At 40.8% G+C, this 19,896-nt stretch overlaps 1 long non-coding RNA gene across 1 annotated transcript; it reads left to right on the top strand.

Annotated features, from left to right (window-relative positions):
• The first annotated feature begins 1,722 nt into the window (after positions 1-1,722).
• On the top strand, positions 1,723-16,578 carry LOC121293926. The gene is made up of 3 exons (XR_005946645.1): positions 1,723-1,855; positions 15,179-15,292; positions 15,941-16,578. It is a non-coding gene; the product is annotated as an uncharacterized LOC121293926 (long non-coding RNA).
• Positions 16,579-19,896: the final 3,318 nt, after the last annotated feature.

The raw sequence follows: 19,896 nt of genomic DNA, 5'->3' as shown, positions 1-19,896 counted from the left end.
CCACAGGTTTTCTCACCCCACGCACACCCCACACCTTAAACCAGCTTATATTTCACCCCTCTTCTAATATTGACTCAGTTCTGTTGAACGGTCTCGAGGACTCGAAACGTCAACTCTTTTCTTCTCTGCCGATGCTGCCAGACCTGCTGAGTTTTTCCAGGTATTTCTGTTTTGATTTTGGATTTCCAGCATTCGCAGTTTTTTTGTTTTTATCTTATAAATTTATTTTTACAATTATAATGGGCTCATTTCTGATTATCATTCTAAACATCATAATCAGCGTGGTCAACTCAATAGCCTCATCAGAGTTATTCGGTTATGCATGAAAGCTGCAAGGTTTTAATTTTTAAAAGTACTGTTATGTATTTTCTGCATCCTGATTATAATCTGTGTTTGAGCAGGGGTGGGGGGGGGGTCTTGTTTACAGCTTTCAATGTTGTACAGATTGCAGCGCCTTGAAACGTAAGTTCATAAATTTATTAAATGTATTAATCAATTAAATAAATACTTGACACACTGGGACATTTTTTCGAGAGGCCTTTTCACCTTAGGAAAGCGATAGACGCAATCATTTCAAATATCTATTTCCAATTCTCTTTCTAAGGTCCAAAGACGCAGGACACTGTTTAAAAGCTTCGCAGATAAATCGTTCGGCGTATATTGTTGACTTTTTGTGTTTTCACTGTATTTTTTTGAAGCTACTACTTATATATTTCAGTGGCTTGTCTGCAGTCCCAATTCGAGTTTAATTTGTCAAATTTTTGGAGGAGAATTTGACGGACATTTCATATAAGGAGATGGTCAAAACACTTAAAATTCGATCAGCTAAATTTAGCGGTTTAGCTATAATGAGATTGAAAAAGAAAACCTTAAATCTGAATACCGGCTGCACCTCCATTGACCTCAAATTTATTGGTGCCCATTGTTGTCACACTTTGAGAAAATGTTTCATTTCAAGTGCAGTTGCTAGATTATCATTATCACCAATAACAGATGTGTAGTGAGCACAATTATTACTTGGGCGGTTTTCCCAAATTACCCAGTCAACTGTGCCGCTCCTAAATCATTCTCTATATGCGGCCGAAATGTATTTGCACCTTTTCGGGAAATATTGCCAATCATTTCAAGAACTGTGTTTCCATCATTCCGCCCGAGTTTTGGGGAGAAGTAGAGACCACAGGGATATTTGTTGCAAGATGAAGTGTATTTTTTTTATGAAGATGAGTAATTATTTCTGAAGATTTTTGTTTGTAATCCCAAAGCATCTCGTAATGTGCAGATTCACAGAGCACTCATTGCATGTGTTGCTGTTGTGCAGAACTGACAGGAAACAGCTGGCGTTGTGGTGATGTCTGTACCAGCAACTTCATCGCTGCTCCCTTATAATATTGACACAAGTCTTGTGAACATTGAACGTGTCCAGGCAGTTGATTCCGGCTGTATATTTCGGTAACAGCACCATTTCACGGAAAAAAAAACACAGAATGTCGCCTGCAAATAATCCTAACTGTTGTCATTAATAGTTGTTCAGGGAATAAGATGTGGGTAAACTGTCGAGACAGTCTGGCGTGTGCAACAAAGAAAAACTTAACCTTGGCGGTTTTCACCGACCATTGTCAATGCTCAAGCTGTGAAAATCTACATCCTGCATATCAGCATTTAACAACGGCCCCACCCCGCCCCAAATAACAACCCTAACGTCAGCTTCCTCATCAACACCGCCTTAAAGCTATTGGCGGCCTGGGATTCTGCTGGAAAAAAAAAAATCGGTGTAGCCAAACTCCCCAGAGCAGACCAGGGGCAGCACTGTACGGATGGGATTTCGATGAGGACTATAAATTACCTCGGGCAACGCGTATGTCTCTTTTGTTTGGGTGCTGAATGTTTTTAATGGTTCTGGGACAGGGTGCAGTGTATCAATTTAAATTGTAATGGATGACTTGATAATATGAAAAGTGATAATCACTGGAGGATTTCTGAGATGCTAGGTCAGTTTCAGAGCACTTGGTTACCTTTCCTGCATTGCATTCATTTATTAGCGAGGGGTGAGTTGATGCGTCGTTGTAACTTTGTTAAGTGATGAATTCTAGATCAGTTGCTTGGTGCTCCGTAAAATTCGCATTTGGACATTGAGCAGACTGTTGTGGCGGGTGCGCTATAATTATTGTATCAGAAGCTTGTTTGTTTAACAGTCGAGTGCTTCGAGATTTTTTTTTTGGATAATGAATGAGCAAGGAATACTAGTTTTCACATGGTATTTGCATTTCTCCATTTATATAAATTATATTTTGCCACCTGTCAATTTACCAGCAAAATATATCACTTAGCAAACCCAGATGCAAGATCTAATTTGGCTTCTTTGATCACTGCTTATAAGCAGTACTGAAGGAATTAATCTTTCACTTCTGGTGATGACTGTGATGCCTCAATATGAGAAAGAGCCCCTCACACAGACACTTTCGGAGCCGTACTGGACTGCTGCTTCATGTAAAATCAACGACCATTCAGTATCGCTCCTTGCTTTCAGTCCCCCTGGCGGACTTTCGGCCAGTTGATTTTGCTGCTTTGATTAGAGCCTGCCGTTTCCCTATATCCAATATGTGAATTTGTTTCAAATTCAAGATCGCCAATTTCTTCATTCTTAATCACACGTAAGGAAAAACCGATTCTCCAGCACAGACTGATTAAAAGTTGGTGTTTAGTACAACAATCATGAGCGTTGGCGACAATGGAGATTTTATTTGTTAGTCCCTAATCATCCCGAGCCACCATTTAAAGCCAAAAAATGAATCAAGCTAATGTTCGAACTATTTTCTCATTAGTCCCATCTAATCCCGAGCCTTCATTCGAAGGCCACGCAATGCTTCTGCCTAAACTTCAAACCGGGTTGAAGCTGGCCCACCCTCTCCCCGGCTTTCCGTCGAAGGCCATGCACCGACCTTGCCTGTATTCACACAGTTTTCGCCTGTTTTTTTTTTTAATTGCTATTTGATGATTCAACTTGCTGTTGTAGGGCGTTCATACGCCCAGCTGATTGACGAGTGTCACCTTCAGAAGATTAGTAAGGTTTAATCAGGAAGCTGATATAGTTATTGGGTTCAAGTTAAACCAGTGGTTGAATTACTTCAGTATTGATATTTCATTATGAGCGCTAGTTGAATACTCAATGTTAATTGATCATGTTATTGTGCCTGTATTTTTAATCAGCTCAATTGTCATGTAATGTTACATACGTTTTTAATTAGTGTTTATTCGCTTTATTGGAGTAGTTCAGTTAATTGATAGTGCATTGGTTTGCAGTTTTAAAAATAATATTAAATGAGTACACGATTAATGACATCGACAGTGGTACGATATTTTCGAGTCACTTTTGTTCTGGTTATGTCAGTCTGCCATTGATTTATGGCGCCAAATAAGTTACCTTGCGCAGTATCAGTTTACCGGTGATCCGCCAGATTATTGACACATATTGAAGGGTCCCAATATGAGAGTTGTGTCTGTACAGCTTGATATTATCAGTGGTGCTTCATTCTCTATTTCAACAGTCCGGAAGGTGTCTTTATTGACCTTTTTGCGTTGCTACGACGAGAGCGGCAGTTGTTTTTGGACTGCTCGAAGTTAACGTTATTTTATTGGTTGTACGAGGGTTCGTTTGTTGGGAGCTCGTCCTTTTTGAGGACTATAGGCAGTTTATGAGTAGCGATTTAGTTCAATGACAGTTGGGTACATAATGTCACAGTGCATGTTTGGAGGTGATAAAAAAAGTTTAAATTCAGTGGATTACGTGCTAGTAATTGGGACAGTGTATCAGCAGGGCGAAAATTTCTGGCTTTTCAATTAGTTTGGGTCACGGATCATCTCGTGGTTTTAGTTTGTTTTGCAAAAATTGGGTAAATATCTTATTATTGCCCAGGACTGAATATTCTGGGTAACTTTGGGGGTGATTATAATTTTCATTCTTTCTGGTTACTTCATCATCACAATGTCAGTTTATAAGTCAGTATGCCAGTTTATGGCCGAGTGTTGGTGTAGATTCACACTGGCAAAAACATTATTTTTGGCTTTTCTATGAGCTTGGCTCTGAATCACAGACTTCATCAACATCTAGTTCTGTGTGACTCTGTGGTCAGTCATTGACATTAATAAAATTCACAAAAAACAAAGTTGACACGTTCAATTTGATGCGCATGAATCCACATCCTTGCAGAATCTGTGGAACAAAACTCAGACGCTTCTTCACCCAATCTGGAACAAAACCCCACCAGCTAACATCAAGTCATGGTTTTCAGCCTGCCACTAACCTCAACTCCAAAGCAGAATTTTCCTCTAAAGTCTCCAGCCTCATTGTGCCCCAACTCTACAGACCACTTGAACCTGCATCATATATAATCCCATAAAGGACAGTCTTATTAAAAACATTGCCTCTAAAGGTGCTTACCACGATGAAATTATTTCTTCATATTAGGCTCTATTTTTCTCCTTACTGTGCATAACCCTCCTATCAAACGCTGTGATTAATCAGGCGCCTCAACATTTTCCAGTTACCTGGCACTAATTGCCACTCTTCACTATGTAAATCCAATCCCTCTATACCTCCCTCCTCCGCACGGGCGATTTAAGGGCTCCCGGTTTCCTCAATGAACAGAGACCCGAACATTCCACATCGACGACCGCCCACCACAGCTTGGCTGAAATCGTTCTCTCCTAGACAAAACAGACATTAACATCTTTTTACTTTCCTTCTGCAAAATAAGAATCACAGAATAAACAAACAGGAAAGGCGGGGAAGGACCCCGTTTGACAATTTGTGTCCACACTGGCTCTCTGGACATTTTAACTTTTTGTCAATATCCTGCCTTTTCCTTGAAAAACTGCAAATTTGTGTCCATTTACATAATCATCCAGTGACCTTTTAAATGCCTCTGTTGAACCTGCCTCCACCACAATTCCAGGCATGGCATTCCAAACCGCAACTACTCACTGTGTGAAAAAGCGTTTTCGCACGTCACATTTGAACTCACATTGGTGTTGGTATGGTTGCCAGCATGGACCCCTCTTACATCTGCCATTTCTGGGGGTGGTCATGTTCGACGTTCCTGAACTAAGTCCAACTCAGTCCCAATCACAGAGTTGTTTCTCTTTTTTTTCTGGAACATCGAGGGCTGTTTTGGTGACATTTCATGTTTTTGCCTGAACGTCTGGAGAAAAATATAGTACATCAATTTTGCATCCAATCACTTCCCTTTTTCACCTTCACATGATCCATCTCCGATACCTATGTTCCGTAACTTTCCTGTCTGAATTGCTGACGATAGGCTGTCCATGAACGTTTTTCCAAACCCACCAATTCCCACGTCTGTCTCGTTTCTTAATCTTCACATATGTGTTCCGTCAAGGATTATCTTCTATTCCTAAATTTCTCGCCTCCCACATATCTTATGCATTTAACTTTCAGGATTAAGCCTCCCTTCTTCCCCAGCCCAGCAAACCCCAGTCTGTGACCCGTGAACACTATACAACGCAAATCCAGCACTTCTGCACACATCATTCCTGAAACTAGGACATGGTTCCCCTCAACCTCATTCTCTACCCCAGCAGCCTACGCCACTTCCACGATTTGTAGCATGATGCCAGCAACAGACACATCACCCCTCACTAACCTGTAAACATTCCAAAGGAACAGCTCTGTGTGTGACACCTTGGTGCAATACACTATCACCTGCAACACCTTATTGTCTTTCCAGAGCACTCCCACTTACAATCGAAGGAGATGTATTAAATGCACATTTAGCTCATCTCCCTTTACCATCAAAGCCTCAAGCAATCCCTCCAGGTCAAGCAGCGATTTACCTGTACTTCATTCAATGTACTCTCATGTATTAGCTGCTCACGATGCAGTCTCTTCTACATTGGGGAGACTGAAAGGAGACTTGTGGTCTTGCAGTAAATAAAACGATCTGTGTCAGTCAATGATCGCGATCTTCCTATCACTTGCTACTTCAATTCACCAGATTTGTCTCATGCTCAAATCTCTGTCCTCAGCCTGCTGTCATGGTCCAATGAAGGCCAATGAATGCTAGAAGAACAACAACTTATCTTCCAATGATGCATTTTAAAGCCTCTTGTATGCATGATTGAAATTGACAACGTCAGGCAAAGAACTATGTTCAAGTTTTTGATTTTATTCTTCGTCCTTGCAAGTAATTAACTTTTTTTCTTGTTGCTTTTAGACAGAGCTGGCGCGTTTTTTTCTGCCATTTTCTGCCACTGATTTATTTTGCTTCAAACAGTGATGACATTTATTGTGCTACCCACACCTTGTCTAGTCAAAAATATCAAACTTTAGCAACTTGATTGTCATTCCTTTTGTCTTGTGTTCCAATGCATCTTTCTAATGTAATCTCTCCTACAATCTAGCATATCCCTGACATCTTAATTTGTCGCACTGCTCCTTTTTTTTTGCAACAGCTTTAAGCTCATCGAAATTCCACTTCTCTCCAGTTCCTAAGAAATAAGTGTTATTGGACACAAAATCTTTCTCTGTTTCCTTGTCCACAGATGCTACCAGACTAGCAGAGTTGTTTCCAGGCATTTTCAGTGTTTTTTTTTTTTAAATGACAGTTCCGTATCTTCTTCTTTATTTTCCGAGAAGGCAGGTTATAGCTTGATCTTAAATTGAAGATAGTTAACCAGGTTTCATCTGGAATAAATGTTGTTGAGTTATATTCAGGAAGATACTGTTTGCAGTTTCATTGGTGCACGACAGCAGGAGATATGCATGCTTGTAGTTCCTATGTAACCCTGGCTCCATAATAGTGAAGTGATGAAACTCTGAGATGGACAAGGAAGCCGAATTTGAACAGTTGAGAGATCTCGGGCTGCATTTTTGTTTTGGAAATCGGACCCGGTATGAAATATGGCCAGAGTTTGATAACAGAGAAAGATGTGCACAGGACATTGGGTAGACAGAAGGAGGTGGATAAGCTGGTGTTAATTGCTATTTTTCAGTCTTGCTGATGCAGACTGGCTCCACAGAGAGGATTTCTCTCCATTCGTGCACACTAGCGTCGTCCTCAGACCAATCCATACTGCTAAACATCATAAAACAGAGATCTCTCTCCACACAGAGTTACCCCCTCTCGCATTCTCACAGAGAAACTGCAGCAACTTCTTCAGAAATAACATTTTCCGCACACACAATAATTAGGAGCAACAGTTGGTCATTCTGCCACTAGAGTCTTCTCCGCCATTCAATAAGATCATGGCTGATATTACTATGACCTCTACCCCATATTTCACCTACCCACGATCAACGTTCGACTCCCTTCTTAATAAAGTATGATTCTACATTCGTGTTAAAATATGTGCACTGGCCCTGCTGCCTCTGTGGGCACGAGATGTTCAAAGTTTAACGACCACCTGAGGGAAAACATCTTCTCACCTGCGTCTGAAATAGTAGGAAACTTAGTTTTTATGCCCTGCAATCCAGTGCTAGACTCTTCTACGAGGTGAAGAATCCATTCAGCCGTAACAATGTCAATCTCCATTAGGACATAACATGTATAAATTAAATCATCCCTCATTATTCAAAATGGGATCCTCCACAAGTCTGACCAAGCATCCCACGTACGATAACTCCCAATTCCCATCACCTCACAAATCAATGAGCACATCAACACCTGCTTTTACAATTATTTAGTGCTGCCAGATAGTAGGGTGTAAACACACAATTTCAAAATTTGCCAATGATACGAACGTATGAAGCGATTAACTTTGTAAGGTCCTGGAGGAGAGAATATAGAAAATAATGGGTATAATAAATATTTGGATTAGAGTTAGAGAGGGTTGCTATTTTGCCATAAATTACTGAATCTGATAGACTGTGATCAAAAAGGATACACGTTTTGTGTTTTATTAACAGGTTTATTGATTACAAGAAAAAAATCAGTCATGATAAAGATGTAAACAAAATTAGTTCAGATTCAACTGTAGTGTTGTTTGCAATATTGAAGGCAATACAAAATCAATGTTATGAAAGCATTCCAGAGGAAGCAAAAAGGGTGGTTCAATGTGGCGGTATTCAATTATCTGATTAGGTCAGTGAAGTTCGATTTGTTCTCCATTGAGGGGAGCTGACACATTGGAGATGTCACCTTGGTGTTCAAGACAATGTGGATATTGTGCACAATTTAGAGAGGAAAGGTTTTCCCCATGGTGACGTGTTTGTGAATTATGGGGCTCCCATATAAAGACACTGCGAATGATGGAAGAGAGAGAACTTCTGGCCTGCAACACAATCCCTGAGGTTGTGCTGGGGGGTCGGGGGGCTGGGGGGGGTGTGGCGGTGGCAGATACAATCGTGGCCTTTAAAAGAAGAGAGCATTCAAATTGCAAAAATCAAAGTGCAGATGCAAGGGAACAAGGACTTTTTGACATTGTAGAGATCTAATCCACATCCAGAAATCTGCAAAGTAATTCATGATTAGAGAGAAACCCACCACACACATGGAGTCCCACATGCTGCAAACAAACGTCACACAGGAATAGGCTCACTCACAGAAAGCACTTCATGCAAACACCCCTGCTCACACCAGAACTTCACTCCAAAATCAGAATGCTCCCCACAATGATACGGCAGTGCACCTATTCAAACTCAGCGACACATCCCAGCATGCAATTATCCTTCCCCATGCGGTGGCCACTCCCCCAACAGATTCAACCTGACTGAGAAACATCCCTATACAAAATCATCATTGCATAATCACGCCCCGAACACTGCTACCCTCACAAAGTAAATCTCCACATTGGAACACACACATGGGGACCCCAAACAAATTTCCCGTCCAAACATTTATCTACTTGGCCAAAACAAAGCAGCACACGAAAACAGCAAGCACACACTGATAACTCTATAACACGACCAGCCATATAATTACTGAGCCTACAAATGCAGGAACGTGGCTTGGAGCACTGCAATAAATAACTCACCTCTTGATTCCTCGTAGCCTGCAAATCATCTACAGCGTACAATCAGGAGTGTGATGGTATACACTGCACTTGCCTGAATGAGTGTATGTCCAGCAAAGTTCAAGAAACTTGGTAACACACAGGAAAAAGCAGACCACTCATTGTTTCCCTTTTCCACAAACATACTTTCCATCCACCAACAAAGAACATTGGCAGCAGTGTGTAGGAATAACAACATGCACAGCAGGACCCCAACTGTCCTTAAACAGGGCAATTGAATCACAAGCCCAGTACCGCTTTGGCGTAAAAGGGCAAAGGCAGAAGGGAAGCCGGCCAACTGGAAGTACCCTGCATGCCACTCACCAAGATGACAGGGAATAAAAGCTCCATTTCATCACTGTCGATTGGTCAAATTGCTGAAACTAATCTTACCAGCACTGTAGGTGTTAGTACATATCATGCACTGCAGTTAATCTGGAAGGCAGCTCAGCACAAACTTATCTGGCCTATTAGGAATTCCGAAGACATGCCGGGCAATCAGGCGACCCCCACAGACTATTGCTAAATGAATGGTAATCGGAGAGTACTGCAGACACATAGACTCCGACTTCAAAACGTGACGCTTCACCGGAAATGGAAATGGCTCCTCACAGACCCACTCCAAACCTGCAGGCCTCTCCCTCCACAGACTGAGTTGTTAGAGGACCTAGTAACAGCACAAGCTTTACCCAGCGACATCCACCCCACCACGCCCCAAAGCCACCACCTCCACCTCCACCCGCCACTCCACCCTGGTTATTTTGCACTTCTTTGGTTATGATTCAGTCAGGCACCACCATCAAAATCATCAGAGCCAATCTACATGGGTAAGGGACTCTCACTGCTATATGGCCATCAGTAGAATCGACCTTTCAAAATTTTCGGAATTAAGTTGTTCAGGCTTTTGTCACATGTCACTGTCTCTTCTCTGAATTTAGTCCGGATAAGAAAGCAATCCAAGTGTTGATATGGGTTTTGTAAAGCGGCAGCACTGCTGCTCTGTGATCTTTTATATTAACCGGCTGCACAAAAAAAACAGATAAATGTTATAAACAAGATGGTTAAACAATAACAGACTTAATCTGCCAGATTTACTGAAAAGTAAAATGCTGGACTTCATTCGGCTGTCTATCTCTGGGTCACTGAGATCCTCTTCCTTCTTTCAACTCTGGAGTCATCGTCTGATTCTACTAGAAAACACAATATGTCTAATCATTGCGACATCAAGATGTAAAATCAGAAGAATGAATAAATAAGCGGGAGGTGCGGGTGTATTAGCAAAATATAATTTAAATATAACATGCCAGGGAACATTATCAAGTTTATATATTATTTAACGTGTAACATGCCATGGGACAGTTTAGAACGGCTCACTACAGTCAGTGTTCCAAGCACCACAGCCGCTCTATTCGCGGTACAATACATTGTTTTTTCAATTTCTCGCAAATATGGCCAGAATCAGTCAAATTTGAAAGCGACTGTGAAGCATATAGAAAGCACTGCGGCTGCAAAGATCAAGGTGATTATCAGGCAGCTCACAGCAGTAATTTACAGGATTTAATCTCGGAAATAAAGCAGCAAAATCATTTCAGTGAGAACGACAGGGAGATCGGACAAAGCCATGCCCAGCAGGCTAAAACATTTGGACAGACCGCACTTTCCTCAGGAAACGTTCGGAATCACCAACAATGTAACTGGGAGAGGGGAAAAATAAAACATAGACGTTACAGTTAAGATGCGGGGACAAATCAGGAGGTGACAGGACCCGTGGTGGAATTTACTACTGTTTTGCTCCATGATACGATTCCAGTTGTTTTTTGTTGAGCTTTTGATGGGATTTTATTTCAAAACATGTCAGTAATGAGTAATGCACTTCTTTAATAAATATGCTATTTTTTTACGGATGCCGCAGAAAGGACTGAATGACTTTATAGAGCCAGCCGAGAGGCTTAAGGTTATTTTTTTACACAGGCGTAAACAAACTATTTAAATTCTCATATGGTTTGGAGTCATAGGGCAGGGTAGTTTTAGTGAGAACGTTATTTAAAGGTGGTTCCTTCTAATGTTTTGAGGCAATCGAACAGTGCTTTGATAACGCAAATGCAAAATAACAAGAATTACACGGTAGTTGATTGGAACTTTTGGCTGCCTGTGGAAGGCGAATTTGGAGAATTAGAGAGCGAGTGATATTGTAAGGAACAGAGGGGAAATGCCACTTACGAGCTGGAAGGAAGGTTTTTGGAAAGCAGAAAAATTGAACAAAGTAAGAAGCGGCTGAGTTAAACAGGGATAAATTTCAACAGAATAATTGTCTAAAAATGTCAGTAACGCGGTTCAGTTAGGTCAAGAAAACAAAATTTCCTGCTCCCGTTTGTGTTACAGAACCAGTAACCTGGGAACATAACAAGTGTGATTAATTCCCTCAGCAAATCCTCATGAGCTCTAAATTAAATAATGTTGAAATCATTTCGCCATTTTTTTTCAAATCAGTTGTCAGATAGAATTTAAAGAACAATAGTGAAGCATGAATTGTCATTATTAACATAAAAACACGACTCTAAAACATGCCAGGTTATTCAGTAAGGAAAGAACTTGAAGCTTCAGTGAAAAAAAAAAACAAAAAAGAAACATCCTGATGACTCGATAAGGTGAACCCAGAGGCAGCAGGTCCACCATGAATCCACACTATACGTGGGAGCATCATTTGAACAACATTATTTTAAATTGCATCTGTAATTGCTGCGAGCATATCAGCCGTCCAACCTTGTATTGTATTGGCTGATGTTTATCTTACTACTTTTGGTTCTCTCTCTCTCTCTCTCTTTTAAACTCTTTCTCCAACGCTCTCTTCACTTCTTGCAATGACATTAATCGCCAGTACACCTGGCTTCTCCATGGTATTCGGCCGCCAGATTTGCAGCGGTATAATTCTCAGTTTGTACAGTTGTCCAGCCGCTGTGAGCAGCTGAAAATGTTGACAAACGATGCATGTCTCCACCCGTTTATATCAAATACAAAACAGAGATAAAGAACAAGATATTCGATGGCTCTTCCTAACAGACCTCACACAAAAAAACATGTTTATCTTGCAATCGTCAAGCACAGTGCTAGATTGTCCTACGATTCAAAGAGCAAAAATAATTTTCAGCTATGCTTTCTCTAACTTTACTCTTAACTGGAGGGAACCATTCTCCATACAAAAACAATGAACAGCCCTGATGAATCAGTGAACATTATACATCGTCCAGTTAAAATATTTTTTTCAGGGTGACCCAGTTACAGTGAATTCTTCCAAAATGACGTTGTGAGAAAATATGAATGATTGAGCCGGCAATTGAATCGTAAATCTGAGCCAGTGCCAGAATGAAACAACACTCAACAAGGAGAAATTAAAATGAAATCAAAGTTAAAAAGGAAGAATGCTAGTGGAGAGGGCGGAGTTTCCACTGCCTGTTTTAAAAATGTAAATTGTCTCCTGTCTCATTCTGAAACACTGGAAACACTTTTATCCAAATAATTCAAGACATGTTGCCCCACAACAAAACAATGTTCACAGCTCATGATGGTCTGATTCATGCTGTTAGCCCATAAATACGTGTCCAATGCAATGCGTACGATTATTAAGCAAGTTAAATATCGCAACATTTGAAAACATTTTGAAATGCAGAAAAAGGACAACTGCTAATAGAGTGAAAGAGCAGAGACCGGGGTATCGATTAATCAGCATTTGAAATTGAAAAAGAACCGCGCTCTAAAGCACACAGTGAGAAATAAAACCTATGACAGCAATATGTTTCATAGCCATTCACAATATTTAGAACTGAAATGTTAGTTGACAGAAACTTCAGCAGCTGCAAGCACATGAATGTAAATAAACCCACCTGTTCGATTACGGCTAACCCATTTCACCGAGAAACAGCGCTTTCTGCTGGCCTGGGAACGGCATTTCATGAAGGAACTCTGAAGTTAAGAAGGCCCCGAGGGATACACGGGGTGAGGCTCCACCGATGGTAATATGTAGAATAATTGCTCGAAGTCACACTCACTTATACAGACACATTCCCTCAACAGCTTTGAATTATTTCCTTCAAGACAGACATTACAAAATGCACAACATCACCTAATTCAGAGCTGCATGAGAAAAAAAAAAACTCATAACGTCGCATTAAACAATGATCGCACAAGAACGGACAAGCGCTTCTCAATTTTCGACTGATTTTTAGATCCTGTTCTCTCATTCAGTTCCAATTATAATTGCTACTGATACATCTGTATTTGTCTGAATGAAGGAACACAATCAGACCATTCCATCCCTGCATTTTCTCAGTCAAACCATTTACTCTGACAAAGAAACATTTAAAGTTAACGTTCCGGATTCTAACCGAGGGTATGCTGTGAAAATATTATGCGCACTGAACTTGTCCCATTGACATTCCCTATTTCGCTGTTTAGCTGCCGAAATTTTTCTACTTCCCCTCGGTTCGAAAATGAACCAAGTTAAATTAGAAGTTTCGCTTTCAACAATGGACAGCCAAGCAAACTGTGTCTTCTAACAATAAGCCCCTCAGTAACCAGGTTGCGCTCACTCAGCACACTTCATCTAATGACACATATGATTGTTATTCCCACAGGCGCATTGGCCTCGGGGTACAGTCCCTAAAGGGTCTCAAATTCCCCCATCGTGGCCCTCGGTCCGGAAACCTGACAGTGCCTTCTTCCGGTGAGATTATATTATTATTTTGCATTCGGCTTTAGCGTCTCTGGCAGTCTGAACCCTGCTGTTCACAGAGGCTCAATATAAACCGATTATTTCCTTAGCATGCTGCCAACACAACCCTGACACCTCCAATCCGAGCAAAAACACACATGAACTCACAAGTAGCCCCACCCAGCTCACTCTGTATGCACAGTCTTGGTGTCTTACAGGGGCCGCCCCTAATGCCTACCGCTCCCCACCTCCATCCTCCGAGCCGCCTGGTGTCGCTTAACATCTTCCGCTCATTCTCTGACACTGTCATTGACTTCTTGCAACCTAGCTCTGACGTGCCTACTTCCTTCCAGCTCTCCATTCCTCATAATCTGGCACTTGAAAAAGTGCACAAAAAGAATTACATGCGTGAAAATATAGCTGAATTGTGTAACTGTCATAAAATGTTTAGGAGTTTTTGTAAATTTCCTGGAAAATAACACTTTGAGCGGTGATTTGATGGATTTCTTTAGCGTTAGGAGAAAAAACGTTCATATTTTGGTATATGTTTAGAATCCCGGTTACGACATCATATCGAACTCACGATTGTCAGTGTGCGACAAATATTCTGAATAGAAAGTTAACTTGCAGTTTCCATTACTACGGATGCTATAACCTGAAGCAAAAACAGAAAATGCTTGGGGAAACTTAGCACGTCCTGCAGCATCTGTGGAGAGAGAAAAGGTACCGTCGGTTGGAGTCCGTATGATCCTTCTAAGGAGCCGAAGATACGTGTAATTTTGATGAGGTTTATGATATTTAAGGGGAGCTGGAGAGAAAACCAGCGATAAGTGAGTTCACAGGCTAGATTGGCAAAGATACAATGATACAAAGATACAAAGATACAATGATACAATGACACGGGGAATGTTAATGGTAGCGGTACGTGCTAAAAACGGCGCTGATTGTCGTAAATGTAAGAAATCAGAATGCGATAATCGCAGAACATTAGCCCTGTGTTATAGAACGACATGGATTAAGTAACAGGTAACAATTTTGGGGTGGGGAAGGAGGGAGCGGCAGTGGTGGCGAAAAATAATAGACCATAAGATAGCAGAGTAGCTTCATAAGGTATAAAGCGATGGACAACTGACTACAACATAAGTTGATGAAATAACAGCGAATGAAGGAAAATCAGATTAAAAAGGCGGTTTGGATAGAGAAGAGAGTTAAATAACTGAATTTGTTGAACAGCATGTTAAGTGTGAACGGCTGTAAGTTGCCGAAAAAAAATGAGACCCTGTTCCTCCAGTTTGCGTTGGGTTTCACTGACATACTGCAGCTGCCCAAGAATGGATATATGGACATTAGAGTAGTACGTCATGTTGAAATGACAAGCAACAGGGAGACTTGGGACTTGCTTGTGGATAAATTGAAGTTGCCCGGCAAAGCAATAATCTTCTGCCTTTGTTCTGTCCAATGTAGCGGAGACCACATCTGGCGCAGTGAATTTAGTAATCCGAATTCAAGGTGGTTCAAGTGAAGCGCTGCTTCACCTGAAAGGAGTATTTGTGCCGATGGACGGTGAGGAGTGATGAGGTAAAGGATCACGTGGTGCACCTGCTGCAATTACATGGAAATGTGCCGTGGGAAGGGGCTGACAATTTGGGGTAATAGAGGAGTGGTCGAGGGAGCCCGGGGAGAATGCGTCCTACGGAATGCTGACTGAGGGGGTGACTGGAAGCTCTTTTTTGTGGTGTCAAAATGGTGAAGCCTGCAAAAAAAAGGAGCGGGAATATGCTTCGAATTTGGAGAATGTCTTGGTGAAACTTGAGGGCAAAGGGGGCCCTATCATGTTTCTAGCAGGGAGTGGCCGAGTGAGGGCAGAAGCACGGGAGTTGGTTAAGGAAACGATTGAGCCATAGTGGGTGCTGAACCTCGGGTATGGAAGAAGAGACACTTGTCCAAAGTGCCGTTTTGGAAATTGGCATCATCGTAACAGATGCAAAGTCGCTGAGAGAACTGGGAGAATGGGATGGAGGCGTCACAGGAAGCATGTTGCGGAGGAGCATGGGTCGAGTTGTCTGAGAGGGTCACTGGGCTTATCATGAAAATTGATTAGCACGCTATCAACATAAATGACGACAGGGAACTTAAGGAATTGAGGGGATGTGCTGGAGATGCAGCATGTGAAGGTGATAGAGGGGTAGAAATTGGAAACAAAATTGTTTTTTTTTATTTTCTCAGATATGGATGAGAGCATGAAGCTGCATCGATGTACCTGAAAGAAGTGTTGTGTGAGGATGTCTGATTTTGATTGGAACAAGGAATGCTGCACTAAGCCCTCGAAGAGGCAGGGGTAACTGTGTACATGCGGTAGCCAAAAGCCTCAATTTTAATTGGATGCATAGAGACAAGTTAAAGGAGAAATTATTCATTGAGAAAACAATTTCAGACAGACGGGGGATAGGGATGTACGGTTGATAACCCTGGTGCTTGGTCAAGGAAGATGTAGAGAGCACTCAGGCCATACTAATGCGGATGGAGGTGTAGGTTAAAAACAAAAAAAAAAACTCCGCTTAATATCAAATCCCTGATAATTTCTAGATTAATGCACGTTGTCGACCAACGCTTTGCAGCCCATCCCTGAATAGGATCTAGGAATGATTTCGGACATGCAGATCAACAAATTGTCATCGCCCTGCGTTATAGTCAATGCTGATCATCAATTGTAAAACGTCAAATTACAGTCACGGAAGCAGTAATTTAATAACGCATGAGATATAATTTTGTATTGTGAATAACTCCATTGATCAATATTAATGATTATATTGTTGTAGTTTGAGGTGAAGGTGTTGAATCGTATCACATGTTTCATATATCGTAGGAATTTAGTAATGTAAGGAAATGAAATAAAAAGGGTTAGAAGGATGAAAAAAGCCTGTCAAATACATTCAAACCTATTTTATTCTTGTACCAAGGGAGGTGTGCAGAGGAGCAGTGTTTACACCTTAAACCATTCTCCATTCTGTATTAAAATTTGCTATTCACCACCCAGATTTCTATTGTTTCGGGCACGCAGGAAGATAGATGTTGGCATTTATGTCCGCATCATGAAAGCAGCTTGCAGCGTGTGGTTACAATAGTAACTGCTCCTATTCTGTCCTCATTGAGCAGAGCTTCAGCATTTGACCTTTACGGTTTTATCTAATTCATTTGAGATGGTTAAAAAGAAGAAGCAAGTAACCTTTACCTAAGTTCCAATGTGCTTCCTGTCGACACATCTGCTACGTGTTTCCTGGCCTGTAATACATCTGCAAAGAGAACAACGGGATTTACCAATGTGGAAGGAAAATAAAATGACTTTTTTCACGACTACAGCCTTCACCCCAGCGAGTACTGAAAAAAACAATAAGGTCCTTTAATTCCAGTAATTATTTGGAATGAATATTGGATATCATTCCACACTCCGTACAACTCCATCCAAAGACATGAACCACATCAAGGGAAATGTATCCATGCATTATATTAACGCCATCACTTTTCTCTTAGAAAAAGTTATGGGAAGGACAGGCATGTTGGCAGTTTCAGAAACTGGGTTTAGCTTATGACCGAATGGATTAATATACAATAGCTTAAAGAACGGTTAACTTTAAACTCTCGGTCCACACATGTTTGTGCTGGTGAGGTGACAGGCGAATTACACTTTTTTCTGTCAGTCACAAACCGCAAGCTCTATAAAAAAAATACACAGACTCATTATTTTATATAAAGAACTAAGCTAAACAATTCCAACCTGAAACGTGCACCCGCTGTCTTAAAACAACCAGTTTAAAAGGAGTTCATTTGATATAGTATTGTTGGCAGGCATTTGATCTAGATTTCATGCGCATAATTATTATATCATTCGCCTTGCCGACCCCAATCCCAAACACATTCCATCAATGAAGCAAACGGGACTATGGTGATTATCAATGTGAATTTCCCCAGAGGTAATCAGAAGATTTTTTGTTAGCATTTCTGCTAAATCTATCTGGAACATTAGTTAAGAGTCGGAATGTCAGCTGAAACTGAAACTGCTTAAATTTGCTGCTCGGAACAGCAATTTTTTGTCCACTGATACTAGGTTTTTGCAATAAAACATGTGAGAGACTTCCGCAAAACAATTTCTTCCTATACCTTAATCCATTTGGTTATAGCTTTTAGATTGTGAGGGTACAGCCTCGTCCTAATGGAATTCTCACCTGTGAATGCATGCGATTGTCCAATACAGAGAGCGGAAATTCAGGCTGGTGGAGGACTGGATGGAACTGTCAATTTGAAGTAATGAAAGGGAACGATTTGTCTAGTGCAAATTACTATTACCCAAATAACATGTTCAGAGAACTTCGACACTTGTGGATATAAAGTCCTTGAAGGGGTTTGTAGCCCCTCCATTTCTGTCAAGAATAGGGTACCCTAAGAAAATGATCCACACAGTTACCTTGATTAAAATGTATATAATTCTACTTTCTTGAGGATGCTATGACAAACTTCCAACTTGTCAGTTTCTCTCGATTCCAATCTGGCAATAGATGCTTCCAATCGTTGCTTCGGATATGATGTTTCTTTTCCTCAATATTGGGATCACTTATTCAATGGTTTATGTCGTTCAAACTTGCGTATTCCATGGCAAAGAATTCAGGTGACGCACGCCTCCATTATTGTTTACACCAAAGTGAAAACTACTCCTCTACATTCGTTCCAAAAACCTACAAATTCAGTCCTCAAGCTTTGCATCGCTACCACAAAGCTTATTCACACTACCTCTCGATTTATTTTTTTTTTTTAATTTCAAATTTACGTAACGTAAACAGTCCCTGGTCCATTAGTGATGCATCAAGGATACCCACTATCCACTTAATGGCACGTTCTCATAAACGTGGTGGATGTACAGCAGTTTTCCATTCATGTCCTCTACTTCAGATTTAAGAGCATATTCGCTCCTTCCAAAATGTAAGGGTTCATTATTCATTACACCCAATAGTTCATTGTTTACATTCGGGAGACCAAGCACACATTATTCCATTGTTTTGGTGAAAATCACTGTGAAGTCTACAAGCGTGAAATTCAACTTCAAGTAAGTTTCCAACGTATTTTTTTTCTCTCCCACAAAAGCCAAGTCATTCTATCTTCAGCCACTTGTCCTTTCTTAAATGCATTTCACCTGAATTTTCTTTGCAAGCTCAGCCCTGAGTTAAGCAGAAATCATGTCAAAAAATTGTGTTCCTATAATATTGTTTACAGAGGGAGCTGCTAACGATTCTGCCTTTGGTTTAGTCAACTGTGCCATCCACAGTATCACGTAGCTTAACTTGAGTTCTTTCAACACCTTTCTCCCTTCCCACTTTCAACGTTCCTGTTTTTACTGGGACTATCAGGACACAACATTTACCATTTTTAAGAGAAGAACACGTGGCTGAATGATGATGATTGTTTGTCTCTTTTCAACTATTGCTTGGTCTTCTAAATAGTTAAAAGTTTTGTGCTCATAGTTCAGTTTTTGCAGCATCTAGAGAATATTACCATTAAAAAGAGACACCAAGGACAAATAAAGATTGGGGATGCAATGGAAGTTAAATAACATGATGCAGAAAAAGCCTTTAACGACTGTGGAAACACTGGCAAATTATATTATAATGGATTATGAAACTGTCCTTTTGTGTAGTCTCTGTTAAATGCTATGTTGAAAACAGACCCCGCCCCTTCTTTCGTTACATGGTGGTTGATATAAGTAAATTTTCTCACTTCTCAGATTCTTCCCTCCACTAGGTTTAATCTGCCATAAGCCCACGATCTGGTTAAAAAAAGGAATCTGGAACCCTCCGTGCTTGCAGGCTGCCAGATATATAACATTAACTTATCTTTACTGCTAAAGCCTTTTTAACTTCTCCCACCTCCCAAAGACGTAAATTCCCTGAAAATCACTTGTTGATACCTCATATCAGATGTCCAATCGTTTCACTGTGCAGAAAAGTACTACGAGATGAACCTTTAGGGAAATTATCACTTTCCTTTCTGCAGTGGAGGATAGTATAGAGGGGTAGATTAAGTTTTATGTTGAGTAACAACCTGCTGAGCCATATCACTTTACTCATGGTCACCACAGCCTGGAGTTAGTATTGAACCTTGGGGTTTTCTGCTCAGTGAAACTAATTGAGCCA

The sequence above is a fragment of the Carcharodon carcharias genome, chromosome 22, assembly GCF_017639515.1.
Source record: "Carcharodon carcharias isolate sCarCar2 chromosome 22, sCarCar2.pri, whole genome shotgun sequence".
Taxonomy (NCBI): Eukaryota; Metazoa; Chordata; class Chondrichthyes; order Lamniformes; family Lamnidae; genus Carcharodon; species Carcharodon carcharias.
This window is presented reverse-complemented; position numbering and strand designations above follow the sequence as displayed.